Here is a 13662-nt window from a genome sequence, read left to right as displayed (position 1 = left end):
AAACTGGCCCCCACAGTCACCAGATCTCAACCCAATAGAGCATCTTTGGGATGTGGTGGAACGGGAGCTTCGTGCCCTGGATGTGCATCCCACAAATCTCCATCAACTGCAAGATGCTATCCTATCAATATGGGCCAACATTTCTAAAGAATGCTTTCAGCACCTTGTTGAATCAATGCCACGTAGAATTAAAGCAGTTCTGAAGGCGAAAGGGGGTCAAACACAGTATTAGTATGGTGTTCCTAATAATCCTTTAGGTGAGTTCATCGTAGCACTTAATACTCTCTTTCTGTCTGGAGGAGATATAATTGAAGTATTGTACACGTACCCGGCTACTATCAACACCCTTTGCTGCACTGATATTTTTCCCTCCATTTTTTTTTTTTTTTTTTTTTTTTTTGCTGGAAGTTCCGTCAATACCCACCAGCCTTTAAGAGACATCATGCAGCCAGGCTTTTTGGCTTGCAGCCACACCGTCCTGAACGCGCCCGATCTCGTCAGATATCGGAAGCTAAACGGGGCAGGGCCTGGTCAGTACTTGGATGGGTGACCTCCTGGAAATACCAGGTGCAGCAAGCTCTTTCGTCTCCTGGGTAACTTCATCGTAGCTCTTAGTACTCTCTTTCAGTATGGAGGAGATATTATTGAAGAATTCTACACGTACCCGGCTACTTTCAACACCTTTTGCTGCACTGATATTTTTCCCTCCATTTTTCTTTTTTCTTTTTTATTTTGCTGGAAGTTCCATCAATACCCTCCAGCCTTTAAGAGACATCATGCAGCCAGGCCTCTCGGCTTGTGGCCACACTGTCCTGAATGCGCCCGATCTCGTCTGATCTCGGAAGCTAAACGGGGCAGGGCCTGGTCAGTACTTTGATGGGAGACCTCCTAGAAATACCAGGTGCTGCCAGCTTTTTACGTCTCCTGGGTAACTTCATCGTAGCTCTTAATACTCTCTTTCAGTCTGCAGGAGATATAATTGAAGAATTGTACATGTACCCGGCTACTTTCAACACCCATTGCTGCACTGATATTTTTCCATCCATTTTTCTTTTTTTTTTTTTTGCTGGAAATTCCGTCAACACCCGCCAGCCTTTAAGAGACATCATGCAGCCAGACATCTTGGCTTGCGGCCACACCGTCCTGAACACGCCCGATCTCGTCAGATCTCGGAAGCTAAACGGGGCAGGACCTGGTCAGTACTTGAATGTGAGACCTCCTGGAAATACCTGGTGCTGCAAGCTTTTACGTCTCCTGGGTAACTTTATTGTAGCTCTTAATACTCTCTATCTGTCTGGAGGAGATATAATTGAAGGATTGTACACGTACCCGGCTACTTTCAACACCCTTTCCTGCACTGATATTTTTCCCTCCATTTTTCTATATTTTTTTTTTTTTTTTTTGCTGGAAATTCCGTCAATACCCGCCAGCCTTTAAGAGACATCATGCAGCCAGGCATCTCGGCTTGCGGCCACACCATCTTGAACTCGCCCGATCTCGTCAGATCTTGGAAGCTAAACGGGGCAGGACCTGGTCAGTACATGAATGTGAGACCTCCTGGAAATACCTGGTGCTGCAAGCTTTTACGTCTCCTGGGTAACTTAATCGTAGCTCTTAATACTCTCTATCTGTCTGGAGGAGATATAATTGAAGTATTGTACACGTACCCAGCTACTGTCAACACCCTTTGCTGCACTGATATTTTTCCATCCATTTTTCTTTTTTTTTTTTTTTTTTGCTGGAAGTTCCGTCAATACCCGCCAACCTTTAAGAGACATCATGCAGCCAGGCCTTTCGGCTTGTGGCCACACCGTCCTGAATGCGCCCGATCTCGTCAGATCTCGGAAGCTAAACGGGGCAGGGCCTGGTCAGTACTTGGATGGGAGACCTGCTAGAAATACCAGGTGCTGCAAGCTTTTTACGTCTCCTGGGTAACTTCATCGTAGCTCTTCATTCTCTCTATCTGTCTGGAGGAGATATAATTGAAGTATTGTACACGTACCCGGCTACATACAACACCCTTTGCTGCACTGATATGTTTCCCTCCATTTTTTTTTTTTTGCTGGAAGTTCCGTCAATATCCGCCAGCCTTTAAGAGACATCATGCAGCCAGGCATCTCGGCTTGCGGCCACACCATCCTTAACGCGCCCGATCTCGTCAGATCTCGGAAGCTAAACGGGGCAGGACCTGGTCAGTACATGAATGTGAGACCTCCTGGAAATACCTAGTGCTGCAAGCTTTTACGTCTCCTGGGTAACTTTATCGTAGCTCTTAATACTCTCTCTCTGTCTGGAGGAGATATAATTGAAGTATTGTACACGTATCCAGCTACTGTCAACACCCTTTGCTGCACTGATATTTTTCCCTCCATTTTTCTATATTTTTTTTTTTTTTTTTGCTGGAAATTCCGTCAATACCCGCCAGCCTTTAAGAGACATCATGCAGCCAGGCATCTCGGCTTGCGGCCACACCATCTTGAACTCGCCCGATCTCGTCAGATCTTGGAAGCTAAACGTGGCAGGACCTGGTCAGTACATGAATGTGAGACCTCCTGGAAATACCTGGTGCTGCAAGCTTTTACGTCTCCTGGGTAACTTTATCGTAGCTCTTAATACTCTCTATCTGTCTGGAGGAGATATAATTGAAGTATTGTACACGTACCCAGCTACTGTCAACACCCTTTGCTGCACTGATATTTTTCCATCCATTTTTCTTTTTTTTTTTTTTTTTTGCTGGAAGTTCCGTCAATACCCGCCAACCTTTAAGAGACATCATGCAGCCAGGCCTTTCGGCTTGTGGCCACACCGTCCTGAATGCGCCCGATCTCGTCAGATCTCGGAAGCTAAACGGGGCAGGGCCTGGTCAGTACTTGGATGGGAGACCTCCTGGAAATACCTAGTGCTGCAAGCTTTTACGTCTCCTGGGTAACTTTATCGTAGCTCTTAATACTCTCTCTCTGTCTGGAGGAGATATAATTGAAGAATTGTACACGTACCCGGCTACTGTCAACACCCTTTGCTGCACTGTTATTTTTCCATCCATTTTTCTTTTTTTTTTTTTTTTTTGCTGGAAGTTCCGTCAATACCCGCCAACCTTTAAGAGACATCATGCAGCCAGGCCTTTCGGCTTGTGGCCACACCGTCCTGAATGCGCCCGATCTCATCAGATCTCGGAAGCTAAACGGGGCAGGACCTGGTCAGTACATGAATGTGAGACCTCCTGGAAATACCTAGTGCTGCAAGCTTTTACGTCTCCTGGGTAACTTTATCGTAGCTCTTAATACTCTCTCTCTGTCTGGAGGAGATATAATTGAAGAATTGTACACGTACCCGGCTACTTTCAACACCCTTTCCTGCACTGATATTTTTCCCTCCATTTTTCTATATTTTTTTTTTTTTTTTTTGCTGGAAATTCCGTCAATACCCGCCAGCCTTTAAGAGACATCATGCAGCCAGGCATCTCGGCTTGCGGCCACACCATCTTGAACTCGCCCGATCTCGTCAGATCTTGGAAGCTAAACGGGGCAGGACCTGGTCAGTACATGAATGTGAGACCTCCTGGAAATACCTGGTGCTGCAAGCTTTTACGTCTCCTGGGTAACTTTATCGTAGCTCTTAATACTCTCTATCTGTCTGGAGGAGATATAATTGAAGTATTGTACACGTACCCAGCTACTGTCAACACCCTTTGCTGCACTGATATTTTTCCATCCATTTTTCTTTTTTTTTTTTTTTTTTGCTGGAAGTTCCGTCAATACCCGCCAACCTTTAAGAGACATCATGCAGCCAGGCCTTTCGGCTTGTGGCCACACCGTCCTGAATGCGCCCGATCTCGTCAGATCTCGGAAGCTAAACGGGGCAGGGCCTGGTCAGTACTTGGATGGGAGACCTCCTAGAAATACCAGGTGCTGCAAGCTTTTTACGTCTCCTGGGTAACTTCATCGTAGCTCTTAATTCTCTCTTTCTGTCTGGAGGAGATATAATTGAAGAATTGTACACGTACCCGGCTACTTTCAACAGCCTTTGCTGCACTGATATTTTTCCCTCCATTTCTCTTTTTTTTTTTGCTGGCTGTTCCGTCAATACCCGCCAGCCTTTAAGAGACATCATGCAGCCGGCCCTCTTGGCTTTCGGCCACACCGTCCTGAACGCGCACGATATCGTCAGATCTCTGAAGCTAAACGGGGCAGGGCCTGGTCAGTACTTAGATGGGAGACCTCCTGGAAATACCTGGTGCTGCAAGCTTTTTACGTCTCCTGTGAAACTTCATCGTAGCTCTTAATACTCTCTATCTGTCTGGAGCAGATATAATTGAAGTATTGTACACGTACACGGCTACTTTCAACAGCCTTTGCTGCACTGATAATTTTCCTTCCATTTATCTTATTTTTTTTTTTTTTTTGATGGAAGTTCCATCAATACCCACCAGCCTTTAAGAGACATCATGCAGCCAGGCCTCTTGGCTTGCGGCCACACCGTCCTGAATGCGCCCGATCTCGTAAGATCTCGGAAGCTAAACGGGGCAGGGCCTGGTCAGTACTTGGATGGTTGACCTCCTAGAAATACTAGGTGCTGCAAGCTTTTTACGTCTCCTGGGTAACTTCATCGTAGCTCTTAATACTCTCTTTCTGTCTGCAGGAGATATAATTGAAGAATTGTACACGTACCCGGCTACTTTCAACACCCTTTGCTGCACTGGTATTTCTCCCTCCATTTCTCTTTTTTTTTTTTGCTGGATGTTCGTCAAAACCCGCCAACCATTAAGAGACATCATGCAGCCCGGCCTCTTGGCTTGCAGCCACACCGTCCTGAACGCCCCCGATCTCATCAGATCTTGGAATTTAAACGGGGCAGGGCCTGGTCAGTACTTGGATGGGTGACCTCCTGGAAATGCCAGGTGCTGCAAGCTTTTTACGTCTCCTGGGTAACTTCATCGTAGCTCTTAATTCTCTCTTTCTGTCTGGAGGAGATATAATTGAAGAATTGTACACGTACCCGGCTACTTTCAACAGCCTTTGCTGCACTGATATTTTTCCCTCCATTTTTCTTTTTTTTTTTTTTTTTTCTTTGCTGGAAGTTCCGTCGATACCCGCCAGCCTTTAAGAGACATCATGCAGCCCGGCCTCTTGGCTTGCAGCCACACCGTCGTGAACACCCCCGATCTCGTCAGACCTCGGAAGCTGAACGGGGCAGGGCCTGTTCAGTACTTGCATGGGAGACCTGCTGGAAATAAAAGGTGCTGCAAGCATCTTACGTCTCCTGAGTAACTTCACCGTAGCTCTTAATACTCTCTTTCTGTCTGGAGGAGATATAATTGAAGTATTGTACACGTATCCAGCTACTGTCAACACCCTTTGCTGCACTGATATTTTTCCATCCATTTTTCTTTTTTCTTTTTTTTTTGCTGGAAGTTCCGTCAATACCGTCCAGCCTTTAAAAGACATCATGCAGCCAGGCCTCTTGGCTTGCGGACACATTGTCCTGAACGCGCCCGATCTCATCAGATCTCGGAAGCTAAACGGGCCAGGGCCTGGTCAGTACTTGAATGTGAGAACTCCTGGAAATACCTTGTGCTGCAAGCTTTTTACGTCTCCTGGGTAACTTTATCGTAGCTCTTCATTCTCTCTATCTGTCTGGAGGAGATATAATTGAAGTATTGTACACGTACCCGGCTACATACAACACCCTTTGCTGCACTGATATGTTTCCCTCCATTTTTTTTTTTTTGCTGGAAGTTCCGTCAATATCCGCCAGCCTTTAAGAGACATCATGCAGCCAGGCATCTCGGCTTGCGGCCACACCATCCTTAACGCGCCCGATCTCGTCAGATCTCGGAAGCTAAACGGGGCAGGACCTGGTCAGTACATGAATGTGAGACCTCCTGGAAATACCTAGTGCTGCAAGCTTTTACGTCTCCTGGGTAACTTTATCGTAGCTCTTAATACTCTCTCTCTCTGTCTGGAGGAGATATAATTGAAGTATTGTACACGTATCCAGCTACTGTCAACACCCTTTGCTGCACTGATATTTTTCCATCCATTTTTCTTTTTTTTTTTTTTTTTTGCTGGAAGTTCCGTCAATACCCGCCAACCTTTAAGAGACATCATGCAGCCAGGCCTTTCGGCTTGTGGCCACACCGTCCTGAATGCGCCCGATCTCGTCAGATCTCGGAAGCTAAACGGGGCAGAGCCTGGTCAGTACTTGGGTGGGAGACCTCCTAGAAATACCAGGTGCTGCAAGCCTTTTACGTCTCCTGGGTAACTTCATCGTAGCTCTTAATACTCTCTTTCTGTCTCCAGGAGATATAATTGAAGAATTGTACACGTACCCGGCTACTTTCAACACCCTTTCCTGCACTGATATTTTTCCCTCCATTTTTCTATATTTTTTTTTTTTTTTTTTGCTGGAAATTCCGTCAATACCCGCCAGCCTTTAAGAGACATCATGCAGCCAGGCATCTCGGCTTGCGGCCACACCATCTTGAACTCGCCCGATCTCGTCAGATCTTGAAAGCTAAACGGGGCAGGACCTGGTCAGTACATGAATGTGAGACCTCCTGGAAATACCTGGTGCTGCAAGCTTTTACGTCTCCTGGGTAACTTTATCGTAGCTCTTAATACTCTCTATCTGTCTGGAGGAGATATAATTGAAGTATTGTACACGTACCCAGCTACTGTCAACACCCTTTGCTGCACTGATATTTTTCCATCCATTTTTCTTTTTTTTTTTTTTTTTTGCTGGAAGTTCCGTCAATACCCGCCAACCTTTAAGAGACATCATGCAGCCAGGCCTTTCGGCTTGTGGCCACACCGTCCTGAATGCGCCCGATCTCGTCAGATCTCGGAAGCTAAACGGGGCAGGGCCTGGTCAGTACTTGGATGGGAGACCTCCTAGAAATACCAGGTGCTGCAAGCTTTTTACGTCTCCTGGGTAACTTCATCGTAGCTCTTAATTCTCTCTTTCTGTCTGGAGGAGATATAATTGAAGAATTGTACACGTACCCGGCTACTTTCAACAGCCTTTGCTGCACTGATATTTTTCCCTCCATTTCTCTTTTTTTTTTTGCTGGCTGTTCCGTCAATACCCGCCAGCCTTTAAGAGACATCATGCAGCCAGGCATCTTGGCTTGCGGCCACACCATCCTGAACTCGCCCGATCTCGTCAGATCTTGGAAGCTAAACGGGGCAAGACCTGGTCAGTACATGAATGTGAGACCTCCTGGAAATACCTGGTGCTGCAAGCTTTTACGTCTCCTGGGTAACTTTATCGTAGCTCTTAATACTCTCATTCAGTCTGGAGGAGATATAATTGAAGAATTGTACATGTACCCGGCTACTTTCAACACCCTGTCCTGCACTGATATTTTTCCATCCATTTTTCTTTTTTCTTTCTTTATTTTTTTTTTTTGCTGGAAGTTCCGTCAATACCCGCCAACCTTTAAGAGACATCATGCAGCCAGGCCTTTCGGCTTGTGGCCACACCGTCCTGAATGCGCCCGATCTCGTCAGATCTCGGAAGCTAAACGGGGCAGGGCCTGGTCAGTACTTGGATGGGAGACCTCCTAGAAATACCAGGTGCTGCAAGCTTTTTACGTCTCCTGGGTAACTTCATCGTAGCTCTTAATACTCTCTTTTTTTCTCCAGGAGATATAATTGAAGAATTGTACACGTACCCGGCTACTTTCAACACCCTTTGCTGCACTGGTATATTTCCCTCTATTTTTCTTTTTTTTTTTTGCTGGCAGTTCCGTCAATACCCGCCAGCCTTAAAGAGACATCATGCAGCTGGGCCTCTCGGCTTGCGGCCACACCGTCCTGAATGCGCCCGATCTCGTCGGATCTCGGAAGCTAAACGGGGCAGGGCCTGGTCAGTAGTTGGATAGGAGACCTCCTAGAAATACCAGGTGCTGCAAGCCTTTTACGTCTCCTGGGTAACTTCATCGTAGCTCTTAATACTCTCTTTCTGTCTGGAGGAGATATAATTGAAGAATTGTACACGTACTAGGCTACTTTCAACACCCTTTGCTGCACTGATATTTTTCCATCCATTTTTTTTTTTTTTTGCTGGAAGTTCCGTCAATACCCGCCAACCTTTAAGAGACATCATGCAGCCAGACATCTCGGCTTGCGGCCACACCGTCCTGAACGCGCCCGATCTTGTCAGATCTCGGAAGCTAAACGGGGCAGGATCTGGTCAGTACATGAATGTGAGACCTCCTGGAAATACCTCGTGCTGCAAGCTTTTACGTCTCCTGGGTAACTTTATCGTAGCTCTTAATACTCTCTATCTGTCTGGAGGAGATATAATTGAAGTATTGTACACGTACCCAGCTACTGTCAACACCCTTTGCTGCACTGATATTTTTCCATCCATTTTTTTTTTTTTTTGCTGGAAGTTCCGTAAATACCCGCCAACCTTTAGGAGACATCATGCAGCCAGGCCTTTCGGCTTGTGGCAACACCGTGCTGAATGCGCCCGATCTCGTCAGATCTCGGAAGCTAAACGGGGCAGGGCCTGGTCAGTACTTGGATGGGTGACCTCCTAGAAATACCAGGTGCTGCAAGCTTTTTACGTCTCCTGGGTAACTTCATCGTAGCTCTTAATATTCTCTTTCTGTCTCCAGGAGATATAATTGAAGAATTGTACACGTACCCGGCTACTTTCAACACCCTTTCCTGCACTGATATTTTTCCCTCCATTTTTCGTTTTTTTTTTTTTTTTTTTTTTGCTGGAAAGTCCGTCAATACCCGCCAGCCTTTAAGAGACATCATGCAGCCAGGCATCTTGGCTTGCGGCCACACCATCCTGAACTCGCCCGATCTCGTCAGATCTTGGAAGCTAAACGGGGCAGGACCTGGTCGGTACATGAATGTGAGACCTCCTGGAAATACCTGGTGCTGCAAGCTTTTACGTCTCCTGGGTAACTTTATCGTAGCTCTTAATACTCTCTATCTGTCTGGAGGAGATATAATTGAAGTATTGTACACGTACCCAGCTACTGTCAACACCCTTTGCTGCACTGATATTTTTCCATCCATTTTTCTTTTTTTTTTTTTTTTTTGCTGGAAGTTCCGTCAATACCCGCCAACCTTTAAGAGACATCATGCAGCCAGGCCTTTCGGCTTGTGGCCACACCGTCCTGAATGCGCCCGATCTCGTCAGATCTCGGAAGCTAAACGGGGCAGGGCCTGGTCAGTACTTGGATGGGAGACCTCCTAGAAATACCAGGTGCTGCAAGCTTTTTACGTCTCCTGGGTAACTTCATCGTAGCTCTTAATTCTCTCTTTCTGTCTGGAGGAGATATAATTGAAGAATTGTACACGTACCCGGCTACTTTCAACAGCCTTTGCTGCACTGATATTTTTCCCTCCATTTCTCTTTTTTTTTTTGCTGGCTGTTCCGTCAATACCCGCCATCCTTTAAGAGACATCATGCAGCCAGGCATCTTGGCTTGCGGCCACACCATCCTGAACTCGCCCGATCTCGTCAGATCTTGGAAGCTAAACGGGGCAAGACCTGGTCAGTACATGAATGTGAGACCTCCTGGAAATACCTGGTGCTGCAAGCTTTTACGTCTCCTGGGTAACTTTATCGTAGCTCTTAATACTCTCTATCTGTCTGGAGGAGATATAATTGAAGTATTGTACACGTACCCAGCTACTGTCAACACCCTTTGCTGCACTGATATTTTTCCCTCCATTTTTCTATTTTTTTTTTTTTTTTTTTGCTGGAAATTCTGTCAATACCCGCCAGCCTTTAAGAGACATCATGCAGCCAGACATCTCGGCTTGCGGCCACACCGTCCTGAACGCGCCCGATCTCGTCAGATCTCGGAAGCTAAACGGGGCAGGACCTGGTCAGTACTTGAATGTGAGACCTCCTGGAAATACCTGGTGCTGCGAGCTTTTACGTCTCCTGGGTAACTTTATCGTAGCTCTTAATACTCTCATTCAGTCTGGAGGAGATATAATTGAAGAATTGTACATGTACCCGGCTACTTTCAACACCCTGTCCTGCACTGATATTTTTCCATCCATTTTTCTTTTTTCTTTCTTTATTTTTTTTTTTTGCTGGAAGTTCCGTCAATACCCGCCAACCTTTAAGAGACATCATGCAGCCAGGCCTTTCGGCTTGTGGCCACACCGTCCTGAATGCGCCCGATCTCGTCGGATCTCGGAAGCTAAACGGGGCAGGGCCTGGTCAGTACTTGGATGGGAGACCTCCTAGAAATACCAGGTGCTGCAAGCTTTTTACGTCTCCTGGGTAACTTCATCGTAGCTCTTAATACTCTCTTTTTTTCTCCAGGAGATATAATTGAAGAATTGTACACGTACCGGGCTACTTTCAACACCCTTTGCTGCACTGGTATATTTCCCTCTATTTTTCTTTTTTTTTTTTGCTGGCAGTTCCGTCAATACCCGCCAGCCTTAAAGAGACATCATGCAGCTGGGCCTCTCGGCTTGCGGCCACACCGTCCTGAATGCGCCCGATCTCGTCGGATCTCGGAAGCTAAACGGGGCAGGGCCTGGTCAGTAGTTGGATAGGAGACCTCCTAGAAATACCAGGTGCTGCAAGCCTTTTACGTCTCCTGGGTAACTTCATCGTAGCTCTTAATACTCTCTTTCTGTCTGGAGGAGATATAATTGAAGAATTGTACACGTACTAGGCTACTTTCAACACCCTTTGCTGCACTGATATTTTTCCATCCATTTTTTTTTTTTTTTGCTGGAAGTTCCGTCAATACCCGCCAACCTTTAAGAGACATCATGCAGCCAGACATCTCGGCTTGCGGCCACACCGTCCTGAACGCGCCCGATCTTGTCAGATCTCGGAAGCTAAACGGGGCAGGATCTGGTCAGTACATGAATGTGAGACCTCCTGGAAATACCTCGTGCTGCAAGCTTTTACGTCTCCTGGGTAACTTTATCGTAGCTCTTAATACTCTCTATCTGTCTGGAGGAGATATAATTGAAGTATTGTACACGTACCCAGCTACTGTCAACACCCTTTGCTGCACTGATATTTTTCCATCCATTTTTTTTTTTTTTTGCTGGAAGTTCCGTAAATACCCGCCAACCTTTAGGAGACATCATGCAGCCAGGCCTTTCGGCTTGTGGCCACACCGTGCTGAATGCGCCCGATCTCGTCAGATCTCGGAAGCTAAACGGGGCAGGGCCTGGTCAGTACTTGGATGGGTGACCTCCTAGAAATACCAGGTGCTGCAAGCTTTTTACGTCTCCTGGGTAACTTCATCGTAGCTCTTAATATTCTCTTTCTGTCTCCAGGAGATATAATTGAAGAGTTGTACACGTACCCGGCTACTTTCAACACCCTTTCCTGCACTGATATTTTTCCCTCCATTTTTCGTTTTTTTTTTTTTTTTTTTTTTGCTGGAAAGTCCGTCAATACCCGCCAGCCTTTAAGAGACATCATGCAGCCAGGCATCTCGGCTTGCGGCCACACCATCCTGAACTCGCCCGATCTCGTCAGATCTTGGAAGCTAAACGGGGCAGGACCTGGTCGGTACATGAATGTGAGACCTCCTGGAAATACCTGGTGCTGCAAGCTTTTACGTCTCCTGGGTAACTTTATCGTAGCTCTTAATACTCTCTTTCTGTCTCCAGGAGATATAATTGAAGAATTGTACACGTACTAGGCTACTTTCAACACCCTTTGCTGCACTGATATTTTTCCCTCCATTTTTCTTTTTATTTTATTTTTTTGCTGGAAGTTCCGTCAATACCCGCCAGCCTTAAAGAGACATCATGCAGCCGGGCCTCTCGGCTTCCAGCCACACCGTCCTGAACGCGCATGATATCGTCAGATCTCGGAAGCTTAACGGGGCAGGACCTGGTCAGTACTTGAATGTGAGACCTCCTGGAAATACCAGGTGCTGCAAGCTTTTACGTCTCCTGGGTAACTTTATCGTTGCTCTTAATACTCTCTTTCAGTCTGCAGGAGATATAATTGAAGAATTGTACACGTACCCGGCTACTTTCAACACCCTTTCCTGCACTGATATTTTTCCCTCCATCTTTCTATTTTTTTTTTTTTTTTTTTTTGCTGGAAGTTCCGTCAATACCCGCCAACCTTTAGGAGACATCATGCAGCCAGGCCTTTCGGCTTGTGGCCACACCGTCCTGATTGCGCCCGATCTCGTCAGATCTCGGAAGCTAAACGGGGCAGGGCCTGGTCAGTACTTGGATGAGAGACCTCCTAGAAATACCAGGTGCTGCAAGCTTTTTACGTCTCCTGGGTAACTTCATCGTAGCTCTTAATACTCTCTTTCTGTCTCCAGGAGATATAATTGAAGTATTGTACACGTACCCAGCTACTGTCAACACCCTTTGCTGCACTGATATTTTTCCATCCATTTTTCTTTTTTTTTTTTTTTTTTTGCTGGAAGTTCCGTTAATACCCGCCAACCTTTAAGAGACATCATGCAGCCAGGCCTTTCGGCTTGTGGCCACACCGTCCTGAATGCGCCCGATCTCGTCAGATCTCGGAAGCTAAACGGGGCAGGGCCTGGTCAGTACTTGGATGGCTGACCTCCTAGAAATACCAGGTGCTGCAAGCTTTTTACGTCTCCTGGGTAACTTCATCGTAGCTCTTAATACTCTCTTTCTGTCTCCAGGAGATATAATTGAAGAATTGTACACGTACCCGGCTACTTTCAACACCCTTTCCTGCACTGACATTTTTCCCTCCATTTTTCTATTTTTTTTTGCTGGAAATTCCGTCAATACCCGCCAGCCTTTAAGAGACATCATGCAGCCAGGCATCTTGGCTTGCGGCCACACCGTCCTGAATGCGCCCGATCTCGTCAGATCTCGGAAGCTAAACGGGGCAGGGCCTGGTCAGTACTTGGATGGGAGACCTCCTAGAAATACCAGGTGCTGCAAGCGTTTTACGTCTCCTGGGTAACTTCATCGTAGCTCTTAATACTCTCTTTCTGTCTCCAGGAGATATAATTGAAGAATTGTACACGTACCCGGCTACTTTCAACACCCTTTCCTGCACTGATATTTTTCCCTCCATTTTTCTATTTTTTTTTTTTTTTTTGCTGGAAATTCCGTCAATACCCGCCAGCCTTTAAGAGACATCATGCAGCCAGGCATCTCGGCTTGCGGCCACACCATCCTGAACTCGCCCGATCTCGTCAGATCTTGGAAGCTAAACGGGGCAGGACCTGGTCGGTACATGAATGTGAGACCTCCTGGAAATACCTGGTGCTGCAAGCTTTTATGTCTCCTGGGTAACTTCATCGTAGCTCTTAATACTCTCTTTCTGTCTCCAGGAGATATAATTGAAGAATTGTACACGTACTAGGCTACTTTCAACACCCTTTGCTGCACTGATATTTTTCCCTCCATTTTTCTTTTTATTTTATTTTTTTGCTGGAAGTTCCGTCAATACCCGCCAACCTTTAAGAGACATCATGCAGCCAAGCCTTTCGGCTTGTGGCCACACCGTCCTGAATGCGCCCGATCTCGTCAGATCTCGGAAGCTAAACGGGGCACGGCCTGGTCAGTACATGAAAGTGAGAACTCCTGGAAATACCTAGTTCTGCAAGCTTTTACGTCTCCTGGGTAACTTTATCGTAGCTCTTAATACTCTCTCTCTGTCTGGAGGAGATATAATTGAAGTATTGTACACGTATCC

The 13662-nt window shown here is 46.4% G+C and overlaps 11 non-coding genes and 28 pseudogenes across 11 annotated transcripts; all 39 read left to right on the top strand.

The window, feature by feature from the left end:
• Positions 1–460: 460 nt before the first annotated feature.
• On the top strand, positions 461–579 carry LOC136733331 (5S ribosomal RNA). Its single transcript, XR_010810220.1, has one exon. It is a non-coding gene; the product is annotated as a 5S ribosomal RNA (ribosomal RNA).
• A 215-nt stretch (positions 580–794) lies between these two features.
• On the top strand, positions 795–913 carry LOC136733399 (uncharacterized; annotated as a pseudogene).
• Positions 914–1125: 212 nt separating this feature from the next.
• On the top strand, positions 1126–1244 carry LOC136733403 (uncharacterized; annotated as a pseudogene).
• Positions 1245–1463: 219 nt separating this feature from the next.
• Positions 1464–1582, top strand: LOC136733639 (uncharacterized; annotated as a pseudogene).
• A 215-nt stretch (positions 1583–1797) lies between these two features.
• Positions 1798–1916, top strand: LOC136733297 (5S ribosomal RNA). The gene has a single exon (XR_010810189.1). It is a non-coding gene; the product is annotated as a 5S ribosomal RNA (ribosomal RNA).
• Positions 1917–2121: 205 nt separating this feature from the next.
• Positions 2122–2240, top strand: LOC136733611 (uncharacterized; annotated as a pseudogene).
• Positions 2241–2458: 218 nt separating this feature from the next.
• LOC136733650 (uncharacterized) lies at positions 2459–2577 on the top strand (annotated as a pseudogene).
• Positions 2578–2792: 215 nt separating this feature from the next.
• Positions 2793–2911, top strand: LOC136733289 (5S ribosomal RNA). Its single transcript, XR_010810181.1, has one exon. It is a non-coding gene; the product is annotated as a 5S ribosomal RNA (ribosomal RNA).
• Positions 2912–3126: 215 nt separating this feature from the next.
• On the top strand, positions 3127–3245 carry LOC136733576 (uncharacterized; annotated as a pseudogene).
• A 219-nt stretch (positions 3246–3464) lies between these two features.
• On the top strand, positions 3465–3583 carry LOC136733638 (uncharacterized; annotated as a pseudogene).
• A 215-nt stretch (positions 3584–3798) lies between these two features.
• Positions 3799–3917, top strand: LOC136733663 (5S ribosomal RNA). The gene has a single exon (XR_010810263.1). It is a non-coding gene; the product is annotated as a 5S ribosomal RNA (ribosomal RNA).
• Positions 3918–4126: 209 nt separating this feature from the next.
• Positions 4127–4245, top strand: LOC136733666 (uncharacterized; annotated as a pseudogene).
• Positions 4246–4462: 217 nt separating this feature from the next.
• On the top strand, positions 4463–4581 carry LOC136733365 (uncharacterized; annotated as a pseudogene).
• Positions 4582–4790: 209 nt separating this feature from the next.
• Positions 4791–4909, top strand: LOC136733349 (uncharacterized; annotated as a pseudogene).
• A 220-nt stretch (positions 4910–5129) lies between these two features.
• LOC136733704 (uncharacterized) lies at positions 5130–5248 on the top strand (annotated as a pseudogene).
• A 215-nt stretch (positions 5249–5463) lies between these two features.
• On the top strand, positions 5464–5582 carry LOC136733606 (uncharacterized; annotated as a pseudogene).
• A 205-nt stretch (positions 5583–5787) lies between these two features.
• Positions 5788–5906, top strand: LOC136733609 (uncharacterized; annotated as a pseudogene).
• A 217-nt stretch (positions 5907–6123) lies between these two features.
• LOC136733345 (uncharacterized) lies at positions 6124–6242 on the top strand (annotated as a pseudogene).
• Positions 6243–6462: 220 nt separating this feature from the next.
• On the top strand, positions 6463–6581 carry LOC136733692 (uncharacterized; annotated as a pseudogene).
• Positions 6582–6796: 215 nt separating this feature from the next.
• On the top strand, positions 6797–6915 carry LOC136733651 (5S ribosomal RNA). The gene has a single exon (XR_010810262.1). It is a non-coding gene; the product is annotated as a 5S ribosomal RNA (ribosomal RNA).
• A 209-nt stretch (positions 6916–7124) lies between these two features.
• Positions 7125–7243, top strand: LOC136733690 (uncharacterized; annotated as a pseudogene).
• A 224-nt stretch (positions 7244–7467) lies between these two features.
• Positions 7468–7586, top strand: LOC136733640 (5S ribosomal RNA). Its single transcript, XR_010810261.1, has one exon. It is a non-coding gene; the product is annotated as a 5S ribosomal RNA (ribosomal RNA).
• Positions 7587–7796: 210 nt separating this feature from the next.
• Positions 7797–7915, top strand: LOC136733353 (uncharacterized; annotated as a pseudogene).
• A 207-nt stretch (positions 7916–8122) lies between these two features.
• Positions 8123–8241, top strand: LOC136733723 (uncharacterized; annotated as a pseudogene).
• A 206-nt stretch (positions 8242–8447) lies between these two features.
• LOC136733346 (uncharacterized) lies at positions 8448–8566 on the top strand (annotated as a pseudogene).
• A 221-nt stretch (positions 8567–8787) lies between these two features.
• On the top strand, positions 8788–8906 carry LOC136733662 (uncharacterized; annotated as a pseudogene).
• A 215-nt stretch (positions 8907–9121) lies between these two features.
• Positions 9122–9240, top strand: LOC136733628 (5S ribosomal RNA). The gene has a single exon (XR_010810260.1). It is a non-coding gene; the product is annotated as a 5S ribosomal RNA (ribosomal RNA).
• A 209-nt stretch (positions 9241–9449) lies between these two features.
• LOC136733689 (uncharacterized) lies at positions 9450–9568 on the top strand (annotated as a pseudogene).
• A 218-nt stretch (positions 9569–9786) lies between these two features.
• On the top strand, positions 9787–9905 carry LOC136733429 (uncharacterized; annotated as a pseudogene).
• A 224-nt stretch (positions 9906–10129) lies between these two features.
• LOC136733288 (5S ribosomal RNA) lies at positions 10130–10248 on the top strand. The gene has a single exon (XR_010810180.1). It is a non-coding gene; the product is annotated as a 5S ribosomal RNA (ribosomal RNA).
• A 210-nt stretch (positions 10249–10458) lies between these two features.
• LOC136733352 (uncharacterized) lies at positions 10459–10577 on the top strand (annotated as a pseudogene).
• A 207-nt stretch (positions 10578–10784) lies between these two features.
• LOC136733722 (uncharacterized) lies at positions 10785–10903 on the top strand (annotated as a pseudogene).
• Positions 10904–11109: 206 nt separating this feature from the next.
• On the top strand, positions 11110–11228 carry LOC136733301 (5S ribosomal RNA). Its single transcript, XR_010810192.1, has one exon. It is a non-coding gene; the product is annotated as a 5S ribosomal RNA (ribosomal RNA).
• Positions 11229–11449: 221 nt separating this feature from the next.
• Positions 11450–11568, top strand: LOC136733661 (uncharacterized; annotated as a pseudogene).
• Positions 11569–12122: 554 nt separating this feature from the next.
• On the top strand, positions 12123–12241 carry LOC136733394 (uncharacterized; annotated as a pseudogene).
• A 217-nt stretch (positions 12242–12458) lies between these two features.
• On the top strand, positions 12459–12577 carry LOC136733308 (5S ribosomal RNA). The gene has a single exon (XR_010810199.1). It is a non-coding gene; the product is annotated as a 5S ribosomal RNA (ribosomal RNA).
• A 209-nt stretch (positions 12578–12786) lies between these two features.
• Positions 12787–12905, top strand: LOC136733419 (5S ribosomal RNA). The gene has a single exon (XR_010810240.1). It is a non-coding gene; the product is annotated as a 5S ribosomal RNA (ribosomal RNA).
• Positions 12906–13122: 217 nt separating this feature from the next.
• Positions 13123–13241, top strand: LOC136733660 (uncharacterized; annotated as a pseudogene).
• Positions 13242–13456: 215 nt separating this feature from the next.
• LOC136733747 (uncharacterized) lies at positions 13457–13575 on the top strand (annotated as a pseudogene).
• The last annotated feature ends 87 nt before the right edge of the window (positions 13576–13662 follow it).

This window comes from Amia ocellicauda, unplaced genomic scaffold (assembly GCF_036373705.1).
Source record: "Amia ocellicauda isolate fAmiCal2 unplaced genomic scaffold, fAmiCal2.hap1 HAP1_SCAFFOLD_36, whole genome shotgun sequence".
NCBI classification, from domain to species: domain Eukaryota; kingdom Metazoa; phylum Chordata; class Actinopteri; order Amiiformes; family Amiidae; genus Amia; species Amia ocellicauda.
Note: the sequence above shows the minus strand (reverse complement) of the source record. Positions and strands in the feature narration are given on the sequence as shown.